We start from the raw sequence: 17,717 nt of genomic DNA, 5'->3' as shown, positions 1-17,717 counted from the left end.
AACTGTTACGCCTGATATGCTACAGAGAGTGTGGAACGAGTTGGAGTATCGGGTTGATATTGCTCGTGTGTCTGGAGGGGGCCATATGGAACATCTCTGAACTTGTTTTTGAGGAAAAATAACCTTTTTAAATACTCTTTGTAATGATGTATAACAGAAGGTTATATTATGTTTCTTTCATTAAATACACATTTTTAAAGTTGTGGTATTCTTCTTGAATCACCCTGTATTTTCCTAGCAGGATAACATAAATTGCACGATATCGTCAGCTTTTGAGTTGCATTGCACTTTCAAATCGTTCTTGTCTAGCGCTATGCATACAGTAGTGTTATTATCCCCGATCTGTGTGATTAATTATATAATGAGGATCGTTCATTGAGTCAGTTTCCCGACCAAAGTAAATAACGTACTCTAACCTAACCCTCCTCACTCGCATCTGGACATCTTCCATATGTTGAAGGGGGGGGGCGGGGGGTAAGGAGCATTTGGGACTTCCATCCAGTAGAATCAGGGTACCAGTCCCAGAAAGGGCAACGCCAATTTTAATTTCCCGTCAATTTCGGGTTGGTGGGTGGGGTGGGATGTCATGTCAGCCCTGGGGCAAAGGAATTCTCGCCAAAATTCGAAATTCCCACCAAAATTCGAAATTACCACAAAATTCAAAATTTCTGCCAGTACGATGGGTTAGTGGTAGGGGGGATGTGGAGAGGCGTGGGGGAGGGGCAGGGGTATGGGCTGGAGCACATGTGCAGGCTGAGAAGAACGTCATTCGGGCCGGGGAAGGGCGTGGTCGGGGGCAGAGGCGGGTGGGTGTCGGCGGCACTGGGTGTGATTTTAATTGATAAATTTAATTAATTTGCATATCAATTTTATATCAAACTGCGCTTGTAATCCCACTACCCTACTACGACTAGTTGATGAGAACTGATGGATTGTGATGGTATGCAACCGAATGCGGAACAGTCTGTCGTGGAGTTTATCATTAAACTGGCTATCATTCAGGGTCTAATTGCTGATAGTGCTATAATATGTTATAAAGGTGCGGAAAAATCTAACATCCAGAAGACAAATTCTTACAGTGGATACAGGTAGGATGAATTGTAAAATCACACACATTTCAACGTGTATAGTTTGCTCAAAACGAGTATGGTTTTTATACTCAGACCAGGAAACAAGAAAAAGCAAGTCATTTTTACCAGCTGTTGGCCTACAGCAGTGCTCATACCATTTCCGTATTTCTCTTAAGCCCATTTTCCCACTCTTGGTTCGTGTGAAGTAAATAATCTCTACTGCCCTTGCAAGATCACGCACACGAGAAAGAATCCTAGGGGTGCAGTACTTCCAGCTTATCACAGCACACTTAATAACTTTCCACCCAATTTAGCATCCTGATTAAGAATCGGTATAATTGTATACGACTGCATTAAAGCGCCCTCTTGGTACCTTTAATTGCCAGGGTGTCTTTCATATGCATTTCCTCATCAAATCTCGATTGGCTGGAGCTGCAGACAAATTCCTTATTGAAGGACGGGGCAACTTTGTTTACAAATTTTCTCGCCGATTCCGTAGTTTGCTATCCATCGTGCAATTAACGCCCTGTTTGAAATTTTTGTTATCTTACTCTTCTGCCGACCTGTGTGGCCGAGCGGTTCTAGGCGCTTCAGCCTTGAATCGCGCGACCGCTACGGTCGCAGGTTCGAATCCTGCCTCGGGCGTGGAGGTGTATGATGTCCTTAGTTAGGTTTGAGTAGTTCTAAGTTGTAGGGGACAGATGTCCTTAGATATTAAGTCCCGTAGTGTTCAGAGCCATTTGAACCATTTTGAACTCTTCTAGTTCTGTAGCACTGTTGGACGTTATGCAACCATCAACTTCTTCCTTTGAAATCACTGTAACCAATGTCGCGTGCATTTTGATGTGAGTAACATGCACGTCGTATAAACTGTATTGAGTATATCCGCAAACACCAATTTTCTTAACAAATCCGCCTTATCCTGCATTGAATTTCCGTATTATTTTATGAATTACATAGTTATATTAATGCAGAGCTATTCGAAATCTGTTCGTAATTGGTTTTTAACGTAATTATGTTTACTACGCGCTCCCTGGACGACTGTTCTTTACTTCGTTTCACTGGAGACGGGATTTGTGTCTCCCTGTCCGATAAGGATGATCCATTACATGGCTCGACACGTGTTTTAGTTTCACTTTCACCTCCTAAGCACGTATCGCTATCATCGTACGTTTCACATACCTTGCCTTCACAGTGAGCTAATACGACATAGCACATTCCACTGACTCTTGAAGAACCGCCAATGCTTCATTTGCCACTTCTTTCTCAGTGTGCGAAATTCCTTGGGTTCCTTTCTAACGGAATGCCAACGTCGACAACTGTTGTACGTACATTGCAGTGTTTGCTTTGTTTATTGTTGCTACTGCTCTGCCTTATATCAACACATCTAATTTTCAAATATTGCACCCCCTGGATGGGATCATCCAGCAAAACTCACATTGATTTCATAGTGCTTAAGTGGTCATCGTCTGTGGAACCGTTTTCTATTGAGGCGGGGTGTCTGGCGTCGCCTTTCGAATTTCTGGCGCAGCTAGCGCCATCTGTCATGCGACGTCCTTCTGGTATGAGGCCACAAAACTCTTCTCGAAGTTCTTGGTAAGGACGGGGCGTGTTCTGACGTGGGGAGTTGAAGGTCGGTAACGGAACGCGAAAGACAGTGTCAGAGGCCTGCCCGGCGAGTAAGGCGAGAAGTGGCGCAAGTGTCTTAGGCACCGAGTCCGGCGAGTGGATGCTAGGCATATTTGTGGCCCGACTTGAACCAGTGGCCGACTTCGAGTGTCGTTGTCGCGTGTAGCCTGGCCAGTCAACTCTGGGACGCGGGACACCGATGAGAGAGATGAACCCAGTTTTTCTGTGATGAATTCTCGGCCCCTTTTTTGGAACCGACAAGCTTCAAGTTGAGTCGTGAACTTCAGTTATATTATGGATTTTGAGGTCTTAACTGCTATTTTCTTACTGTTACCTATTTGTCGCGATCATTGAAAGCCTACATGTTTGGTACTTGGTATTTTACTTAACTGAAGCTGTTATTATTGAAAGCCTGCCTGTTTTCTATTTGGTAATTTATATAACTGAAGTTGTCGTCAGGGAAGGCTTGCCGGTTTTCTATATGGTAATTTTATATTTGTAGCCGGCCTGTTTTCTACTTGGTAATTTACGTAACTCAAGCTATTACCATTGAAGGCCTGCCTGTTTGCATTTGGTAATTTTAGTTAACTGCACCTGTTATCATTGAAGGCTTGCAAAAAGAAATGGTTCAAATGGCTCCAAGCACTATGGGACTTAATATCGGAGGTCATAAGGCCCCTAGACTTAGAGCCTCTTAAACCTAACTAACCTAAGGACATCACACACATCCATGCCCGAGGCAGGATTCGAACCTGAGCCGTAGCAGCAGCGTGGTTCCGGACTGAAGCGCCTAGAACCACTCGGCCACAAGGGCCGGCGAAGGCCTGCCTCTTTTCTATTTGGTAATTTTACATACATGGAGCTGCTACTAAAGAGGGCCTGTCTGTTTTCTATTTGGTGATTTCATTTAAATGAAGCTGTTACTATTGATGGCCTGCCCGTTTTGTATTTTATAATTTTACCAATCCGAAGCTGTTATCTATTAAGGCCTGTCTGTTTTCTATTTGGTAATTTTACTTAAGTGAGGTTGTTGCTATTGAAGGCCCTTGTAATTACATTAAGAGCTATTTCATGAACTGAGTTTTCTGAAACTCTTATTAACCACGGGCTTCCGACTTTATTGCCCTATTAATGAGACCAGATATCTTACTCAGTCTGTGCTGTAATTAACTGAAGCTGTGGTTGCTAGAGGCCTATCTGCTTCAGAGTTATATACGTGAATAGGGCAGGAACAGGGAATGACACATGATGGTACATTGGTCGTAATCTTTCGCCTTACATCCCTTTATCCATAATTGTAGGTTTGAACTGGTATCCACAGAGTGTGCATGCGTTCTGTTGGCAGGGGTGGGTTTAGAATTGTCAACCCTTTTTCTGGTCGCTTGTCATTTCCCGTGATCATTTACGAGGGTTGCCGAGAAAGTAATGCACCGCATTTTTTTCTTCAACAATTCTTTGTTAAACATCATGCGAATTACACATACGAAAGAAGGGCGTTTTATATACACACCCTATTTTTCCACGTAATCTTCCATCCCGTTCCGTGGCCTTCCTCAAGCACGATACAAGGGCGTGTATGACGGTCGGTACCAACCCTTGTCCAGGTGATGTAGCCAGTGCTTAATTGTGTGAATCGCCTCATCATCCTCAAAATGTTCTCCACGAATGGCATCCTTTAATTGCCGAAATAAATAGAAGTCCGAGGGCGCAAGATCAGCGCTGTGGGGTGGATGACCTAACGCTGTCCAACCCTGTTTTGCGATGTGTTCAGCAGTCATCAGACTTGTGTGAGGCCGAGAGTTATCGTATTGCAGTAAAACATCACCTTGCTTGCTGTGGATTCCAAGTCGCTGGAACCGCGTCTTGAGTTTTGTTATTGTATTGATATACGCTTCTGAATTAATGGTACCGTCTCTAGGCATCAAATTAATGGGAATCACACTTTCACAGTCCCAGAATACAGTGATCATGACTTCACCGGCGGAAGCAACTGCTTTGAATTTTTCCCACTCTGGGGAGTGGGAATGGCGCCAGTCCATCGCCTGTCTTTTTGTTTCGTGCTCAAATTGGTGAACCCAGGTTTCATCACGTGTCACAATGTGGGACAAGAAGGCCTCCCACTCAGCCTCAAAACGTTGCAACAAATCAAGACAAACGTTTTTCCAGTGCGATTTGTGATCCACTGTTAGACACAGCGGGACCCACGTTAAACACGCTTTCGAATCTCCAAGAATCTGGATAATTGCAATCACACTTTTTTTGATGACTGACAGATCCAATGACAACTGCCGAGTCGCAGTGCGTCTGTCCTCGCGAATGACATCACCTCACGGCAACATGTGAGGCGTGACAGCCGTGGATGGTGTCCCCGACCTGTGCAAATCGTGGAGATTCGCCGAACCGCCTTCTGATGACCTCACCTTCCGTGCCTAGTGAATAACTGTACTTCTGTCGACAGCAGATGCTCCATAGGCTTTGCACAAGCATTTGTGAATATTATTCACGGTTTCTTTCTCTGCAGTGCAATGGCACGTTGCTTCTAACGTACATCACCGACAGACGCCATTTTGAAACTGTCCTGCAGCTAAACTATCTGTCGGAAGTGACGGAAACTTAGTGCGCTCAGTCAAAATACTTCAGATAATACATACGTAACGATTCGCATTCGTAGCATTGTTTTCAGATGAGAAAATAAATGCGGTGCATTAGTTTCTGGGCAAACCTCGTACTCTGAGGGTACAAATCCCTTACCGTCTCTCGAGCACTGTATTAATTTATTATGTTGTTCGCTATGGATCCAAGGGGATGCTCCGGAATCGGGCATCTAAAGAGGGAGCACTTGTAGTATGAATTTAGAATTCGGGAGCTTAGCAGCGAGATTAGTGTTCCGGAGCTGGCGGCCTAATTGAGCGCGGTGTTGGGCACCACGCTTTGCGTTTCGGTGAGTAACATTTTGGAGGGAGGTGTTTCTCTCGATAATATTTCCGTGGTGTTGGATGAAATGCAGCGGAACCTGCCCTTTCGGCAGGATAGGCACAGTACTCTTGGGCAAATTGGTAGAAATTTGACTCACATAGCTCATTCGGGGAATCGTTTGAGGTACATTACCTCGTTGTAACTTAGCCAGCCTGAAGTAACAAGGGTAGGCCAGTTAAGTGACCGCGCGAGGAATTTGCAGGTCCAGGCAGCGTCCCTTCGCTTGGAAAATCAGGAAGCGGGAGCAAGTCCAGCAGATACCTCCACCAATCATTCCTTTGATTAGGCATCCAGATTCAGGCAGCCCTCTGGTTAATCATTTCGCTAGACAACCAAACCTTATTATGTGCCCACTCAACGGTATTTCGGAGCTTTCACTCGATTCCTTGGGCAATGTTCAGCAGTTTTTGTGGCTGTTGGTGCGATGTGAATTTCATGCAGATACCCTGGGGACGCCCACCATGTGATATGAGCGTTACGTTACCACTTGGCGAAAGTTACTTTGAGTGATTTTATCACTGAAGTTCTGAAGCGGGAGGGCTGAATAGGGCAACTAAGGGGACTCATTGTCGATAGGAAGCTCTCACGACGGATGCGAACGAGCTTGAAGGCAAATATTTCTGGTGGGTGCAGGCATCATTTGAAACGCTGAGCCAGTATGCCGAGCGAGTGCACGTAGCCAGCTTGGATCTTGGTAAGCCGATTTCGGAACTCAATACTGTATCAAACATTTTGGAGGGCTTTCGTCCAAGTGATGGGTGGCGCTTGGCCTTCTATTCCTGCCCCAGCAGCTTCCGAGAAATGCAAACGTTTGTTGATTACATTAAATCCTTGTAATCTGCGGACGAGAAGCAGAGGCGTGGGAAGTACATGGAAAGCCCTCTGCCCACCTCAAGAATTAATCGGGCTCCTCAAGTATCCATCAAATTTTCTGGGAAAGGTTGTTATCGCTGCAGCGCCCACGAACAGTCGGAGCACGTGTGTCCCGTAGCGCGAGCTCCTAGACCTGGAAAATGACGCCAGGTGAGAAAGGGAAAAAGTGGGGGGGGGGGAGGGTATTGTTTTCATCGCAGTCGTTAAACATGGTGAGCGTATATTCAACTCCCTCCGGATCTGACCTTCCGTTTATCTGCGCCTGTGTAGGATAAGAAACCTTGCGCGCCCTGTTAGATTCTGGTAGTTCCATTCGATTGTTCAATTATAATTGGTATTGGAAGTTTGGGCATTTCTATTAATTATCTCCCATGCGCCTCTACCCTCAGAGATTTCTTATGACCAATGAGCAAGAACTGCGTGTGGTCGGCGACGTGCGCGGTAGTGTGTCCTTTTGTAATTTCTCTCCGCGCATTAAGCTCTTGTTTGGTAAATATGTAGTGCTCAATTTGTTCTTCGGGTGCGATTTTATTAATAAAAACTGGATTAGTTCACGACTCTGTGCGCCGCACCTTCTCCTTAATGTTTTCGTCTAGTGACAAGATAGCCTTCTGCTCTTGCCATTGCGCAAGTGTGGGAGATTCTGTAAAGTGTAACTCTGGTGAATTTGACGTGGCCCATCTTGAGGCAGGTCAGGCAGGGCAGCTGTTGAATTTATTAGGGGTGTTTCCCGAGGTTTTCTCTAACACGTTGGGGGGTCACTGCTGTCATACAGTACCACAACAGCTTGACTGACAATATCCGATGCGACAGTCTCCTTATCGCCTGCCGCCAACCAAAACGAAAATTTTGAGACAGAAATTGGTGAGTATGTTGAAGTAGGGGTCACTTTGCCGCCTAAATTTCCTTACGCTTCACCAATTTTTCTCGTTGCTAAAGCTCAGGGCCAGGACTACAGGCCGGTGGAGCTTATCTTAGAATCTGTCCCCTTACCGGATCTTCACAACTGCTTCGCCTGGTTTTGGGGGACTAAGTGGTTGATGGTACTTGACCTCAACCAATCTTATTATCAGATTCCCCTTACCGAGGATTCTAAATATGGCACAGCGCTCTGCACTGATTGGAATCTTTATGCGTTCAACTGGGAGCAGTTAGGCTTGTCCACTGGGGTGGTGGTTTTGTCGCGTTTGTTAGATCATATCCTGGGCAACTTTAAGTTTTCTCGCATCTTTAACTACCTTGATCATGTTGTCATTTATAGTCAGTTGTTTGAGGATCAAATTTCCCATCTTTGAGAGATCCCCCTCAAAGTTTCTGGATGCGGGGTTGACAGTTAAGCCCTCCAAGATTACATTTGCTAGGAAACAGGACTCCTTCCTAGGCCATTGAATTTCAAGGGACGGTATTAGGACTGACCAGAAACGAACTAAGTTGATCAAGAAATTTCCTCAGCCTCGAAATCGAAAGGAGACAGCCAGATATATTGGGATGGCGAAGAATTTTCGCCGCTTTGTCCCTGATTTTCCGCAGATGGCCGCTCATATACGTAGGAAGGGAGATGAATTGGTCTGTGGTGACAGCGAACAAGGGCTTTTGGAGCTATGAAGACAGGTGTCACAAACCCGCCGGTCTTGGCCGTTCCCCATTTCGGCAAATGATTTATCGTTCAAACTGGTGCCTCCAATTCCGGTATCGCTGCAGTGTTGTTGCATGATGAACAAAGTATAAGACGCCCATTACCCTTCGCTTCTAGAATGTTGTCTGGTCCCGAGATGAAATACTCCGTTTATGAGTGTGAGGAGTTAGCTGTGCTTTTCGCCTTAGAGAAGTTTCAGTTCTGTTTTGAGCATTGGGAGTTTGATCTCGAGACTGATAATCAGGCCCTAAGTTCGTCTTTGGCTCGACCCAGGAATACTAGTAGGATTGCCACTTGGGCGGCCAGTATCTCCGCGTTTCATTTCAAGGTGCGACACTTGAAGGGATCTGACAACCAAGGTTAGCCTCACCTCACTCGGCCCTCATTTTGTAAGCATATCTGACGGTCAGTATATGAGTGTAAAGCATGTAAGAAGGCTAAACTGTAGTAATAGTCCCGCGAAGTAATTGTAGAAATTCGAGAGATTTGAGAACCCCGTGGACAAACTCTTTATTGATTAGGTAGGGGCCCTTCCTCTTACCAAGAAGGGGAACCGACTGATGGTTGTTGACGCGGTTTATGTGGTGTCAACGTTCGATACCACACGTGTTGCAGTTATCGACCGTGGCCCATACTAGAATCGCTGGGCCCGCGATTCGAGACTAGTGCCGCTAGCGCCGCTCCGCGGCTTGCAACAAGTCTCTAGAGTGCGCTCGGCCACCCTTGCTCGGAACGTCAAGTAGGAAAGTAGTATAGCCTTCAGCTGATACGAAACAACTTGTAACAAGGCGCTCAGTTAATGTATGGCCTATGTGCTCCCTCTATAGCTCTGTGTTTGTAATTATATTCCTCCTGACTATGGGGACTCCTGTACCACCAGTTAAGTACTATATATTATTTCTTACCAACAACTACCCCTCCCCCCCCCCCCTCCATGAACCTTGGACCTTGCCGTTGGTGGGGAGGCTTGCGTGCCTCAGCGATACAGATAGCCGTACCGTAGGTGCAACCACAACGGAGGGGTATCTGTTGAGAGGCCAGACAATCGTGTGGTTCCTGAAGATGGGCAGCAGCCTTTCCAGTAGTTGCAAGGGCAACAGTCTGGATGATTGACTGATCTGGCCTTGTAACAATATCCAAAACAGCCTTGCTGTGCTGGTACTGCGAACGGCTGAAAGCAAGGGGAAACTACAGCCGTAATTTTTCCCGATGGCATGCAGCTTTACTGTATGATTACATGATGATGGCGTCCTCTTGGGTAAAATATTCCGGAGGTAAAATAGTCCCCCATTCGGATCTCCGGGCGGGGACTACTCAAGAGGATGTCGTTATCAGGAGAAAGAAAACTGGCGTTCTACGGATCGGAGCGTGGAATGTCAGATCCCTTAATCGGGCAGGTAGGTTAGAAAATTTAAAAAAGGAAATGGATAGGTTGAAGTTAGATATAGTGGGAATTAGTGAAGTTCGGTGGCAGGAGGAACAAGACTTCTGGTCAGGTGACTACAGGGTTATAAACACAAAATCAAATAGGGGTAATGCAGGAGTAGGTTTAACAATGAATAGGAAAATTGGAATGCGGGTAAACTACTACAAACAGCATAGTGAACGCATTATTGTGGCCAAGATAGATACGAAGCCCACACCTACTACAGTAGTACAAGTTTATATGCCAACTAGCTCTGCAGATGACGAAGAAATTGAAGAAATGTATGATGAAATAAAAGAAATTATTCAGATTGTGAAGGGAGACGAAAATTTAATAGTCATGGGTGACTGGAATTCGAGTGTAGGAAAAGGGAGAGAAGGAGACATAGTAGGTGAATATGGATTGGGGGACAGAAATGAAAGAGGAAGCCGCCTGGTAGAATTTTGCACAGAGCACAACATAATCATAACTAACACTTGGTTTAAGAATCATGAAAGAAAGTTGTATACATGGAAGAACCCTGGAGATACTAAAGGGTATCAGATAGATTATATAATGGTAAGACAGAGATTTAGGAACCAGGTTTTAAATTGTAAGATATTTCCAGGGGCAGATGTGGACTCTGACCACAATCTATTGGTTATGACCTGTAGATTAAAACTGAAGAAACTGCAAAAAGGTGGGAATTTAAGGAGATGGGACCTGGATAAACTAAAAGAACCAGAGGTTGTACAGAGATTCAGGGAGAGCATAAGGGAGCAATTGACAGGAATGGGGGAAATAAATACAGTAGAAGAAGAATGGGTAGCTTTGAGGGATGAAGTAGTGAAGGCAGCAGAGGATCAAGTAGGTAAAAAGACGAGGGCTAGTAGAAATCCTTGGGTAACAGAAGAAATATTGAATTTAATTGATGAAAGGAGAAATTATAAAAATGCAGTAAGTGAAACAGGCAAAAAGGAATACAAACGTCTCAAAAATCAGATCGACAGGAAGTGCAAAATGGCTAAGCAGGGATGGCTAGAGGACAAATGTAAGGATGTAGAGGCCTGTCTCGCTAGGGGTAAGATAGATACCGCCTAGAGGAAAATTAAAGAGACTTTTGGAGATAAGAGAACGATTTGTATGAATATCAAGAGCTCAGATGGAAACCCAGTTCTAAGCAAAGAAGGGAAAGCAGAAAGGTGGAAGGAGTATATAGAGGGTCTATACAAGGGCAATGTACTTGTGGACAATATTATGGATATGGAAGAGGATGTAGATGAAGATGAAATGGGAGATATGATACTGCGTGAAGAGTTTGACAGAGCACTGAAAGACCTGAGTCGAAACAAGGCCCCCGGAGTAGACAATATTCCATTGGAACTACTGACGGCCGTGGGAGAGCCAGTCCTGACAAAACTCTACCATCTGGTGAGCAAGATGTATGAAACAGGCGAAATACCCTCAGACTTCAATAAGAATATAATAATTCCAATCCCAAAGAAAGCAGGGTTGACAGATGTGAAAATTACCGAACTATCAGCTTAATAAGTCACAGCTGCAAAATACTAACACGAATTCTTTGCAGACGAATGGAAAAACTAGTAGAAGCCAACCTCGGGGAAGATCAGTTTGGATTCCGTAGAAACACTGGAACACGTGAAGCAATACTGACCTTACGACTTATCTTAGAAGAAAGATTAAGGAAAGGCAAACCTACGTTTCTAGCATTTGTAGACTTAGAGAAAGCTTTTGACAATGTTGACTGGAATACTCTCTTTCAAATTCTAAAGGTGGCAGGGGTAAAATACAGGGAGCGAAAGGCTATTTACAATTTGTACAGAAACCAGATGGCAGTTATAAGGGTCGAGGGACATGATAGGGAAGCAGTGGTTGGGAAGGGAGTAAGACAGGGTTGTAGCCTCTCCCCGATGTTATTCAATCTGTATATTGAGCAAGCAGTAAAGGAAACAAAAGAAAAATTCGGGGTAGGTATTAAAATTCATGGAGAAGAAATAAAAACTTTTAGGTTCGCCGATGACATTGTAATTCTGTCAGAGACAGCAAAGGACTTGGAAGAGCAGTTGAATGGAATGGACAGTGTCTTGAAAGGAGGATATAAGATGAACATCAACAAAAGCAAAACAAGGATAATGGATTGTAGTCTAATTAAGTCGGGTGATGCTGAGGGAATTAGATTAGGAAATGAGGCACTTAAAGTAGTAAAGGAGTTTTGCTATTTGGGGAGCAAAATAACTGATGATGGTCGAGGTAGAGAGGATATAAAATGTAGGCTGGCAATGGCAAGGAAAGCGTTTCTGAAGAAGAGAAATTTGTTAACATCCAGTATTGATTTAAGTGTCAGGAAGTCATTTCTGAAAGTATTCGTATGGAGTGTAGCCATGTATGGAAGTGAAACATGGACGATAAATAGTTTGGGCAAGAAGAGAATAGAAGCTTTCGAAATGTGGTGCTACAGAAGAATGCTGAAAATTAGATGGGTAGATCACATAACTAATGAGGAAGTATTGAATAGGATTGGGGAGAAGAGAAGTTTGTGGCACAACTTGACCAGAAGAAGGGATCGGTTGGTAGGACATGTTCTGAGGCATCAAGGGATCACCAATTTAGTATTGGAGGGCAGCGTGGAGGGTAAAAATCGTAGAGGGAGACCAAGAGATGAATACACTAAGCAGATTCAGAAGGATGTAGGCTGCAGTAGGTACTGGGAGATGTAAAAGCTTGCACAGGATAGAGTAGCATGGAGAGCTGCATCAAACCAGTCTCAGGACTGAAGACCACAACAACAACCAACAACTTCTATTTATTTTAGTCAAAATGGCTCTGAGCACTATGCGACTTAACTTCTGATCTCATCAGTCGCCTAGAACCTAGAACTAATTAAACCTAACTAACCTAAGGAAATCACACACATCCATGCCCGAGGCAGGATTCGAACCTGCTCGGCTCCAGTCTGTAGCGCCTAGAACCGCACGGCCACACCGACCGGCATTTATTTTAGTCGTTGTAGACCCTGACCATGCTGCCGGCTCCTTATCGACTTCAATGACAAACCTGCTGTATATGCAAAGAAGAGATTTGTATGTTTCTATTTAGTATTGGCCACCAGTCATTCATATTGGCGACGATTCGTTCGTCATCATCATAACAATATCCAGATCTGTAGCGTTGATCACTAATCTGGGGGTCACTGTGGCCATTACCATTGCACATCTAACCAACATATGCAGATAGTTTTGACCCACTACTACTCTCGTTACTGATACGGCTCCGGGGTTTGTTTCCGACCAGTTTCAGCAGTGTTGCTTTCGTAATGCTCTTAAGCACCTACCTATCACGCCATATTGTTCCATGGCATCTTTTGCCGAGAGAGTGAATCGCAAACTTAAGTCAGATTTGATCATTTACCATCATAATCTTGCCTTGGCTCAATTTTGTATTTAACTCTGTGCAGCCGGAAGCATCTAAAGTAGTTTCCGCTGCTCTCTCGTTTGTGAATCCCATCAGTTCCCCTCTATCACGTGTGGGATATCAACGACCTCTTGCCTTCGCCTGTTAGGAGGTGAGGTTTTCGTGAAGAGCTGTGTCAGTTGGGTGAGGGGTGGTGCCAAGATCGGGAAGTTCACTCCTCATTTGATAGGCTCACACTCTGTCATTAAAATCATGGTCTGGTCAAACTTTTGTCAGTCATCTGGCCACTAGTAAGGCACTTTGGGTTCACCTTAATCAAATTAAGCCAGTTAATTAGCCTTCCTACTCTTCTTCCTCTCCTTCTTCTTCTTCTTCTTCTTCTTCTATAGGCTGGACCGTGGTCCACTGGTTTAAGGATGGAGGTTGAGCGGGGTTGCAGACGTCACCTTTCAAATTCCTGGCGCCACTAGCTCCATCTGTCGTGTGATGTCCGTCTGCTTTGAGGCCACTAAGATCTTTGCTCGAGGTTACTGATGGGGACGGGGCGTGTTATGGCGTGGAGAAATTGTTCAAATGGCTCTGACCACTATGGGACTTATCATCTATGGTCATCAGTCCCCTAGAACTTATAACTATTTAAACCTAACTAACCTAAGGACAGCACACATCACCCAGTCATCACGAGGTGGCATGGAGAGTTGGGAAGTGGTGACGAAGCGAGGAGGACAGTGTGAGAGGTCCACCCTGCAAGTAAGGTGAGCACTTGCGCAAGTGTCTTGGGCACGCAGTCCTGCGAGAGGTTGCTAGGCCTATCTGTGGCCCGATTTAAGTCCGTGGCTGACGTGGAGTTCCGTCTGTTTGTGTAGCCTGGCCAGCCAGCTCTGGGACGCGGCACACATATGGGAGAGTTGAATCCACTTCCGCTGTGTTGAATTCTTGGCACTTCTTTGTAACTGGCAAGCTTCAGCTTGGTTTCGTAAACATCAGTTAAGATTTGGATTTTGAGGTCTTAGCAGTTATGTCTGTTTTCTATTTGGCAATTCTACTTAACTGAAGCTGTTTTCTGTTTGGTAATTTTACTTAAGCTGTTATTATTGAAGGCCTCCCTGTTTTCAGTTTGGTAATTTTACTTCACTGAAGTCATTATTAGAGGAAAAGGTGTAAATATGGACACACTCTTTCTTGACTTAAAAGTACCTTTTTTGTAAGAATTCTAGATTTTATACCTTCGTTAACAACTATAACAAGTTTAAGAAATGATGAGAGGCGAAACAATGATTAGTATCCATTATTTTCTTCGAAAAGAAAGATTTACAAAAAGCTTGTGAAATGGAACTTAAAAAAAGGGGTACAAATACGGACATCCACAAAAAGATGCAAGAAATCTTTTGAAATGTATTAATGAAACAACTTAAAACAATACAGAATGGTAGACTAGTCTACAAAAAGCAACTTTCATAGATTCATGCATAAGATCTGAAATTATTTTCAGTGACCGCAAACGTAAGTAGCTCCTTCATCGCCAGCACAATGCCTGTCTTGAGAGAATTTTTCATTACAAAAGATGCAACTTGTGTTTCTTGAGCCTGGTCTATCCACATCGTTCACATCAATGTCATTACAGCTGTCCACAAAGTGAGGGCTGCAGGAGCCTGAAGAGTCCGATGATAAATCAGATGGTTTTGTGAAACAAATTTCCCTTTTTTGAATGCCTTTGGATTTTTCACCTCTGTCCTCATGACGGCTCCTAAACCCAGAGAAGCTCATCGACCTCCTCTTGACAGCATTTTTGTCAAGCGACTTTGTCAACTGATCTTTGTATGGTGTTCCAGTGATGTGGCAGGCGGTTGCTGCTTTTCGTTCCCGCGTTGTGATTCTTAACGTTGGGGACAGGAGATATGTCGAATGGTGAAACTGCATTTGTTTAAGCCCCTGAACAGCTACCTAGTGTTTCAGTGGCTTCATCAACTGGCATAGCAAGAGCTTGAAGTGACTGTGAATCAGAATAACTTTAAGAAGAATCCGAATAGAGAGATGTCAAGTAGAGGATCATGTGATTCAGCAATATTAGGTCTGTGTTTCCTGCATCCAACACAGCAGCTATGAAATCAACGTCGACTAAGACGTAACGGTTGATAGAGTATAACCTAGTTGCTTTGAATCCGTTTATTACTGTCTCAGCTGAATGGGTACGAAGGTAGGCTTCACCGAAAACCTCCATTACGTCGTAAGGTGTTGGAGGACCCCCATTATGATGCCTCGCTTTAGTACATTTTCAGAGGTCCCACGATCCTCTTATCTAAAGGTTGCAGTTTATGGGTTTAATGTGTAGGAAGTGAGATGATAGTTACGTTGTGTTCTTTCGCCAAGTCAGTCACATTTGGATTTCTAACGTGGCTCTAGTGACCATCGAAGATGAGGAGAAAAGGCCTTGGTTCAGTTGGACATGTTATCTTAATGAAGTGAACGAACCTTTCGGTGAACAAATTGTTTTGAACCCTTCCTGAAGGACGGGCTCTACCAATTGCACCAGGGAGGCAGCATCTCATTAGAGCTTGGGACAGGTTAGTTCTAGGGAACATTAACATTGGTGGGATTTAATGCCCCGAAGCGCTCATGCTTGTGATAACTGTGATTATAGCCCTTCTTTCTGCATACGTTAGAGCTGCAATTTTTTTCTTCCCTTTCAACGCTATCACTTTTGGAATTTTGCATTGGACAATGGACAGACCTGTCTCATCCACGTTACACACTTGGTCTGCCGGATATGAATGATGGTTGAAAGCGTCTGCCAATAAATCAAAGAAAACCATCACATTCTTATTATTGAAGCAGAAGGTTCTGGCATATGAACTTCCACATGGTTTGGGAATTAACAGCTGATCCTTGCGTCTCTCAAGAAAAACGTAAGCCCAAACTCGTCCTGCTTCTCTCCCTTTGAAAGGGGTGGTCACACTGTTTCTCTATGGAAGTATAAATACCATTCTTCTCAGATCCATCAAAGTTCACCCCAAGTATTTTTGCTCCATCTCAAGGAGAGAAGAAACTAGCTGTTTTCCGAGGTCTGCATTTCAAATCGATTTCCTTCCAAGCTTTGCCTCTTGAACCGTTTGGGCACGGATTTTATGAAGTTTAAGACATCTCTGCAAAGTGATACGAGGCACTCCGAATGTTCTTGTACCACCTTTCAAAAAGCATCCTTTGCTTTCTCAGCTGCTGTAGCACGTACCACCTGAGATTTACCCCACTGACGCCTCTGGTTCTTACATTTATAGCGTTTCTCCGTTCTGGCCTTTCTGCAAGGACGAACAAAAGCACAAACGACTATTATAGCAATTTGATAGTTCTGTTTGTTTGTTGCTGTATGACTTGTATATATGAACTTCTAAGAAAATTCGACTAACAATGTCTCCATAAAATTATTTAAATGTTTTACAGTGGTTAGAGAAGAGATGGTCTATGTAGTGACGTAACAAGACTGTTACGCCACTTGAAGTAGCCGATTGAAAGGCACGCGTACACACACGCCGACGGGCGTCAAGTCTGGAACAGGATAACTATTGAATGGTAGCAAGAAAAGTACGGAGCTGCTTTATACTTAACTTTACTGATCCTTGTGATACATCTCTCTTGACTATACAAATGCGACTCGTAAGATACATGCACTGTTACAATTGGCGCCTTGCTAGGTCGTAGCCATGGACTTAGCAGAAGGCTATTCTAACTGTCTCTCGGCAAATGAGAGGAAGGCTTCGTCCGTATTGTCGCAAGCAATGTCGTCGTACAACTGGGGCGAGTGCTGGTTCGTATCACGAGACCTGCCTTGTGGTGGCGCTAGGTCTGCGATCACACAGTGGCGACACGCGGGTCCGACATGTACTAAATGGACCGCGGCCGATTTAATCTACCACCTAGCAAGTGTGGTGTCTGGCGGTGACACCACATTCCTCCCCCGCAAATCGGCGAACGGTCGTGAGATAAGGCTTCCGCCCGCCGTGGGGAGGACCCCATGTTGACGTATGCGATGAGGTGGGGAGCCTAACAACAGGCGAGGCTGTGCCACCCGCACCCGGCCATTCGGTCCGAGGGGAGCTAGAAAACGCCTGAAAACCTAGTCCAGGGTGCACGTCAACATGCGGTGTATGCGCCCGTAAAGAGACAGGAGGGGCCGAAGGGTCGACCTCCATTGCGTCGGGGTAGCCAACGCGCGATGACGTCATGTGGTCCGGAGCGGGCAAGAGTTCCATGGCGGAGGACAGCTGGTCACGGGAAGCGATCGGCGGCGCGTGACCCTGGGAGGCGCTTGGCGGCTGCAGCGAAGAGTCGAATGCGGGCGGCGCCGGCGGGAGAACAGGCGGCGGCGGCGGCGGCGGCTGCTGCTGCGGCGGCGCGTCGCCATGGGGCAAAATGGAAGGCATCGTCGGTAACACCTGGGGATGAGGCGAGCCAGTAGATGGGTCCCCAGGGCGCTGACCGGACGGCACCGTCGCTGAAAGCAGACGGGGAGCGGCAGAACCCGTGCGACGACAGAGGCGCAGCTGATTGAGATGCCGACGCACCTCACCAGAGGCCCCCAAAACCAAATACATCGCGCGGCCGAGGCAGCGAAGAATGCGCCCTGCGAGCCAACGCCGTGAACCGCGATAGTTGCGATAAAATACAACGTCGCCTGGAGCAAAAGCAGAAGTCTGCCGCT

This window comes from Schistocerca piceifrons, chromosome 7, assembly GCF_021461385.2.
Source record: "Schistocerca piceifrons isolate TAMUIC-IGC-003096 chromosome 7, iqSchPice1.1, whole genome shotgun sequence".
Classification (NCBI taxonomy): domain Eukaryota; kingdom Metazoa; phylum Arthropoda; class Insecta; order Orthoptera; family Acrididae; genus Schistocerca; species Schistocerca piceifrons.
The sequence above is the reverse complement of the archived record's forward strand: the minus strand, read 5'-3'. Positions refer to the sequence as shown.